The sequence below is a fragment of the Leucoraja erinacea genome, chromosome 36 (assembly GCF_028641065.1).
Source record: "Leucoraja erinacea ecotype New England chromosome 36, Leri_hhj_1, whole genome shotgun sequence".
Classification (NCBI taxonomy): domain Eukaryota; kingdom Metazoa; phylum Chordata; class Chondrichthyes; order Rajiformes; family Rajidae; genus Leucoraja; species Leucoraja erinaceus.
In genome coordinates this window covers 1722446-1729828 of record NC_073412.1, presented here as the reverse complement: position 1 = coordinate 1729828, position 7383 = coordinate 1722446, and positions in this window count along the sequence as shown.

Below are 7383 nucleotides of genomic sequence, written 5' to 3'. Positions count from 1 at the left end.
TATCAGTATATCTTTATTGTCATTTCCTGAGTACTCACATACCCAGAGGAAACAAGGGAAAAGAAGCGAAAAAAAAACCCTCCAGTTTAAATTCCATTTGGAATATTTTGGAGGACCAAGACACATGGGAGGGAATAAATGAAAAGACAGGACACCTAGACCAGTGATTCCCAACCTGGGGCCATATCATGGGGTGGGGGGCACAGAAAAATGTTGGGATCTAGGGGGGCACAGGTTCAATGAAGGGGGCCACAGAGCTACCTCCTACCTAGCCTGCTACAACTCCAGGACAAGGGGTCACAGCTTAAGGATAAGGGGGAAATTCTTTAAAACCAAGATGAGAAGAACTTTTTTCACACAGAGAGTGTTGAATCTCTGGAACTCTCTGCCACAGAGGGTAGTTGAGGCCAGTTCATTGACTATATTTAAGAGGGAGTTAGATGTGGCCCTTGTGGCTAAGGGGATCAGGGGGTATGGAGAGAAGGCAGGTACGGGATACTGAGTTGGATGATCAGCCATGATCATATTGAATGGCGGTGCAGGCTCGAAGGGCCAAATGGCCTCTACTCCTGCACCTAATTTCTATGTTTCTAAAAAAACGTTGCTCAACCAGTGTCCATTCAGTGTGCAGTACAAATAACAACAAATAAATAGAAATAAAAATACATATATCATGAACAAATTAAATTAAACACTCTAATCTCTACTAAACATCAACAGGCGTTCCGATCGACAGCTGCTGCAGTGTGCCCAGGTTGGTGGTTGGTGCGCGATACTTGGCAGGGGGCAAAGTCCGTTTATCAGTCTTATAGCCTGCGGGAAGAAGCTGAGGAGCATCCTGCTGGTTTTGCAGCTAATGCTCCTGTACCTCTTCCCAGATGGCAGGATGGAGAATATATGATGCGATGGGTGGTAGGGGTCTTTGATGATGGAGATGGTTCTGTTGATACATCTCGTCCTGTATATGTCCAGCAGGAAAGGGAGTGGAGCACCAATAATCCTGCTGGCGGTCTTCACAATCCTGTTGGTGTAAAAGTCATTCATTTCCCCCAATATGCAGGAGGGTGTGAGTGTACGATGCTTTTTGCTTTTTTCGCTTATATCTATATTCACACTTTGACCACACTACTTTGGTCTAGACCAGTGGTTACCCAAACTTTTTTTAGCTCATGGCCCCCCGGGATCTTTTAATTTTTCTGTCCCCCCCCCCCCCCCCCTGACAAAAAGTACCTCAATATTATACCTTCCATAAAAATATCAGTGTGTATTAATTGCACATATATTCGCTTTTATTCTATTCCACAAACATCAAAAATATTTCAACTACATAGATTTTAATGTATTAGAACTGTAATTTAGGAGGTAGTTCTGTGGCCCCCTTCATTGAACCTGTGGCCCCCTAGATCCCAAAATTTTTCTGTGCCTCCCCACCCCATGATATGGCCCCAGGTTGGGAATCACTGATCTAGGGGTCCTATCTTTTCATTTTTTCCCTCCCATGTTTCTTGGTCCTCCAAAATATTCCAAATGGAATTTAAACTGGAGGTTCTTTTTCTCCACTTTTCCCTCGTTTTCGAGTTAAAAGGTTAAAAATTGAAGCTGTACAACAGTTGTATAATTTTACATGCCGAATGGTTTATTCTTGTACAATTGCTTCTAATAAAAAAAAATTAAAAACAGAACCACCCTCCTGCATGTTCAATAACCAAACACAGTTCAAAGCTGGAAAGGGTGCAGAGAAGATTTACAAGGATGTTGCCAGGACTAGAGGGTGTGAGCTACAGGGAGAGGTTGAGCAGGCTGGGTCTCTATTCCTTGGATCGCAGGAGGATGAGGGGTGATCTTACAGAGGTGTATAAAATCATGAGAGGAATAGATCGCGTAGACGCACAGGGTCTCTTGCCCAGAGTAGGGGAATCGAGGACCAGAGGACATTGGTTTAAGGTGAAGGGGTAAAGATTTGATAGGAATCTGAGGGGTAACTTTTTCACACAAAGTGTGGTGGGTGTTTAGTGGTAGTTGAGACAGGGACTATCGCAAAATGTAAGAAGCAATTAGACAGGTACATGGATAGGGCAGGTTTAGAGGGATATAGATGGGACATGTTGGTCGGTGTGGGACTAGTGTAGACGGGGCATGTTGGTCGGGGTGGGACTAGTGTAGACGGGGCATGTTGGTCGGGGTGGGACTAGTGTAGATGGGGCATGTTGGTCGGTGTGGGACTAGTGTAGATGGGGCATGTTGGTCGGTGTGGGACTAGTGTAGATGGGGCATGTTGGTCGGTGTGGGACTAGTGTAGATGGGGCATGTTGGTCGGTGTGGGACTAGTGTAGATGGGGCATGTTGGTCGGTGTGGGACTAGTGTGGATGGGGCATGTTGGTCGGGGTGGGACTAGTGTAGATGGGATATGTTGGTCGGTGTGGGACTAGTGTAGATGGGACATGTTGGTCGGTGTGGGACTAGTGTAGATGGGACATGTTGGTCGGGGTGGGACTAGTGTAGATGGGGCATGTTGGTCGGTGTGGGACTAGTGTAGATGGGGCATGTTGGTCGGTGTGGGACTAGTGTGAATGGGACATGTTGGTCAGGGTGGGGACTAGTGTAGATGGGGCATGTTGGTCGGGGTGGGACTAGTGTAGATGGGGCATGTTGGTCGGTGTGGGACTAGTGTAGATGGGGCATGTTGGGTCGGTGTGGGACTAGTGTAGATGGGGCATGTTGGTCGGTGTGGGACTAGTGTGGATGGGGCATGTTGGTCGGGGTGGGACTAGTGTAGATGGGGCATGTTGGTCGGTCGGTGGGACTAGTGTAGATGGGGCATGTTGGTCGGTGTGGGACTAGTGTGGATGGGGCATGTTGGTCGGTGTGGGCGAGTTGGGTCAAAGGGCCTGTTGTTCACCCATAGAGTTGTGAATCTGTGGAATTCTCTGCCACAGAAGGCAGTGGAGGCCAATTCACTGGATGTTTTCAAGCGAGAGTTAGATTTAGCTCTTAGGGCTAACGGAACAAAGGAATATGGGGAGAAAGCAGGAACGGGGAACTGATTTTAGATGATCAGCCATGATCATATTGAATGGCGGTGCTAGCTCGAAGGGCTGAATGGTCTATGTTGTATGTAACAACATTAATATGTGCTGAGGGAGTCTTAAAGTGTTAGATTGAGACTGTCAAACAAGGGTAGCGGAATCAAGGGATATGGGGAGAAAGCAGGAACGGGGTACTGATTTTAGATGATCAGCCATGATTGGCTTCGGTAAAGATAGTAAATTGTCCCCCAGTGTGTGTAGGATAGTGTTAGCATGCGGGGATCGCTGGTCAGCTCCATTAGCAACCTCAACCGCCGTCTGCGGCAGAGAATCCCACAGATTCACCACCCTCTGGCTTGGTTAATTGGTATAAATGTAAATTGTCCCCCAGTGTGTGTGTGTGGGATAGTGTTAGTGTGTGGGGATTGACGGCTGGCCCGGACTCAGTGGGCTGAAGGGCCTGTTTCCCCGCTGTATCTCTAAACTAAACAAAACAAAACATGTTGGCCGGTGTGGGTAAGTATATGACTCTATATATTGTCTGGGAATGGCAGACAGATGGTTACACAGTGATCAAGGACAGGATGATGTAAATACACACACAGCACTAGCAACGTTTAAATTTAGCCAAGTGAATCTGTCATGAGGGGTATGAGTAAGTGGGTGTGATTGTTGTAGACCCAGCTGTTTCCTCCCGACATTCTCTAGAGGAAATCTGCCATCTGCCCGGAGTGACACAAAGATACAGCACCAGCTAACTTGTCACCATATCCTCCACTCTCATTCAAAGAACCAAAAGCAATGGCGTGCATTAAACAATGGACAAATATTAAGTTGGTGACTGCTGATGGCCTTAGACATAGACATAGACATGGAAAATAGGTGCAGGAGGCCATTCGGCCCTTCGAGCCAGCACCGCCATTCATTGTGATCATGGCTGATCGTCCCCTATCAATACCCTGTACCTGCCTTCTCCCCATATCCCTTGACTCCACCAGCCCCTAGAGCTCTATCTAACTCTCTCTTAAATCCATCCAGTGACTTGGCCTCCACTGCCATCTGTGGCAGGGAATTCCACAAACTCACAACTCTCTGGGTGAAAAAGTTTTTTCTCACCTCAGTCTTAAATGGCCTCCCCTTTATTCTAAGACTGTGTTAGTGGCCCCTGGTTCTGGACTCGCCCAACATTGGGAACATTTTTCCTGCATCTAGCTTATCCAGTCCTTTTATAATTTTATATGTTCCTATAAGATCCCCACTCATCCTTCTAAAACTCCAGTGAATACACGCCTAGTAGGTTTTCTCCAGGCGCTCTGGTTCCCTCCCACACTCCAAAGGCGGAAACAGGTTTGTAGGTTTGTGCAGGAACGAACTGCAGATGTTGGTTTAAATCAAAGATAGACACAAAATGCTGGAGTAACTCAGCGGGACAGGCAGCATTTCTGGAGGGAAGGAATGGGCGACGTTTCGGGTCTGAAGAAGGGTCTCGACCCGAAATGTCACCCATTCCTTCCCTCCAGAGATGCTGTCTGTCCCGCTGAGTTACTCCAGCATTTTGTGTCTATCTTCGGTGTAAACAGGCATCTGCAGTTCCTTCCTGAACCTTGTGTAAGAGAGACTCCCGCTGTGGAGCTGATGACTTGACGATTTGTATTCCAAGTTTTCTGACTGCCTTGGGATCTCTCTTTATATGGAAATGGCTGGAACTAAACTGAATTAAGTTTAAATAGTTTTCAGTATCATAGCAAATGTTTATTTTAAAAAGCAGTGTTGATTAATTAGCCAGGACTTTGGCTCAGAGGAGCTACTGTATTGAATGATGTTGGCAGGACATGAGGTGTGAGGCCAACCTGTATTTTTTTTCCTTCATCGGATTTGCCCAACTATTCAAAGGGTCAGTTGTAAACCACCCAATTTTCTGGTCGCCACAAACTGTTTTAGGATGTACCCACCAGACTGAGATGGGTTTGTTGCAATCCAATACAGATCAACAAAGGTTGTTGTCTCATCATGGACATATAGACAATAGACAATAGGTGCAGGAGTAGGCCATTAGGCCCTTCGAGCCAGCACTGCCATTCAATGTGATCATCCCCAATCAGTACCCCGTTCCTGCCTTCTCCCCATATCCCCTGACTCCGCTATTTGGACTACTAAAAAAGTTTGTTCCGTCCCGTCTGGGGTGTCGATGAATGAGAGGTGATCGTATTGAAACATATAGGACCATAAGAGGACATGACTGCGTACAGTTTTGGTCTCCAAATCTGAGGAAGGACATTATTGCCATAGAGGGAGTGCAGAGACGGTTCACCAGACTGATTCCTGGGATGTCAGGACTGTCTTATGAAGAAAGACTGGATAGACTTGGTTTATACTCTCTAAAATTTAGGAGATTGTGAGGGGATCTTATAGAAACTTACAAAATTCTTAAGGGGTTGGACAGGCTAGATGCAGGAAGATTGCTCCCGATGTTGGGGAAGTCCAGGACAAGGGGTCACAGCTTAAGGATAAGGGGGAAATCCTTTAAAACCGAGATGAGAAGAACTTTTTTCACACAGAGAGTGGTGAATCTGTGGAATTCTCTGCCACAGAGGGTAGTTGAGGCCAGTTCATTGGCTATATTTAAGAGGGAGTTAGATGTGGCCCTTGTGGCTAAGGGGATCAGAGGGGTATGGAGAGAAGGCAGGTACGGGATACTGAGTTGGATGATCAGCCATGATCATATTGAATGCGGTGCAGGCTCGAAGGGCCGAATGGCCTCTACTCCTGCACCTAATTTCTATGTTTCTATGTTTCTATGACAAGGAAAGTTGTGGCACGGTGGCGCAGCGGTAGAGTTCTGCCTTACCACATTTACAGCACCAGAGACCCAGGTTCGATCCCGAGTACGGGTACTGTCTGTACGGAGTTTGTACGTTCTCCCTGTGACCTGCGTTGTGTTTCCTCTGAGATCTTCGGTTTCCTCCCATATTCCAAACACGTACAGGTTTGTAGGTTAATTGTCTTGGTATGAATGTAAATTTCCCTAGTGTGTGCAGGATAGCATCAATAAGCAGGGATCACTGGACGGTACGGACTCAGTGGACTCAAAGGGCCTGTTTCTAAACTAAGAGGAGGTGGATGAGGCATGACAGTATTGAATGGTAGGACAGGCTTGAGGGGCCGAGTGGCCTACTCCTACCTCTGTGTGTGATTTGTAGGTTAACAGTAGCTCCTGTTCTCACTGATTCAGCGGCTGGCTGCCACTATCTCGTGACGGTGATTCCAGCAACACGTGGATCCCTATGTCTGAGGAACGGCAGCTGAACAAACACAACCTCCGCTAAAACAATGTGAATCATCACAACTGCAATATATCATCTGCTATTTTAATACTGAGAGGCATGTTTTGGTTTGTATGTTTGCAAACTCCTGCACTTTGCCATCTCCCTTCCTTAAAGTTTTGTTAGTTGAGTGTAGTTTACTGTAGTTGAGTGGAGTGGAGTGGAGGGGAGTGTAGTTGAGTGTAGTGTAGTGGAGGGGAGTGGAGGGGAGTGGGAGGGGAGTGGAGGGGAGGGAGGGAGGAGGAGGGGGGGAGGGGAGGGAGGGGAGTTGAGTGGAGTGGAGGGGAGGGGAGTGGAGGGGAGTGGAGCTGAGTGTAATGGAGTGGAGTGGAGTGGAGGGGAGGGGAGGGGGGGGAGTGGAGGGGAGTGGAGTTGGGGGGGGAGGGGGGGAGTGGAGTGGAGTGGAGCTGAGTGTAATGGAGGGGAGTGGAATGGAGTGGAGGGAGGGGAGGGGAGGGGGAGTGGAGGGGGAGGGGAGTGGGGAGTGGAGTGGAGTGGAGTGAGGGTAGTGGAGTGGAGGGGAGGGAGGGGAGGGGAGTGGAGTGGAGGGGAGTGGAGTGGAGGGGAGTGGAGTGGAGTGGAGTGGAGTTGAGTGGAGTGGAGTGGAGGGGAGTGGAGTGGAGGTGAGTGGAGGGGAGGGGAGAGGAGGTGAGTGGAGTGGAGGGGAGTGGAGGGGAGTGGAGGGGAGTGGAGGGGAGGCGAGTGGAGGGGAGTGGAGGGGAGGGGAGGGGAGGGGAGGGGGAGGGGAGGGGGGGGGGGAGGGGGAGTGGAGGGGAGTGGAGTGGGAGTGGAGTGGAGGGGAGTGGGAGGGGGGGGGAGGGAGGGGGGGGAGGGGAGGGGGGGGAGGGGGGGGGGGGGGAGTGGAGTGGAGTTGAGGGGAGTGGAGCTGAGTGTAATGGAGTGGAGTGGAGGAGGGGAGGGGAGTGGGGGGGAGGGGAGGGAGTGGGAGTGGAGGGGGAGGGAGGGGAGTGGAGTGGAGTGGAGGGGAGGGGAGGGGAGGCGTGAGGAGGGGAGGGGAGTGGAGTGGAGGGGA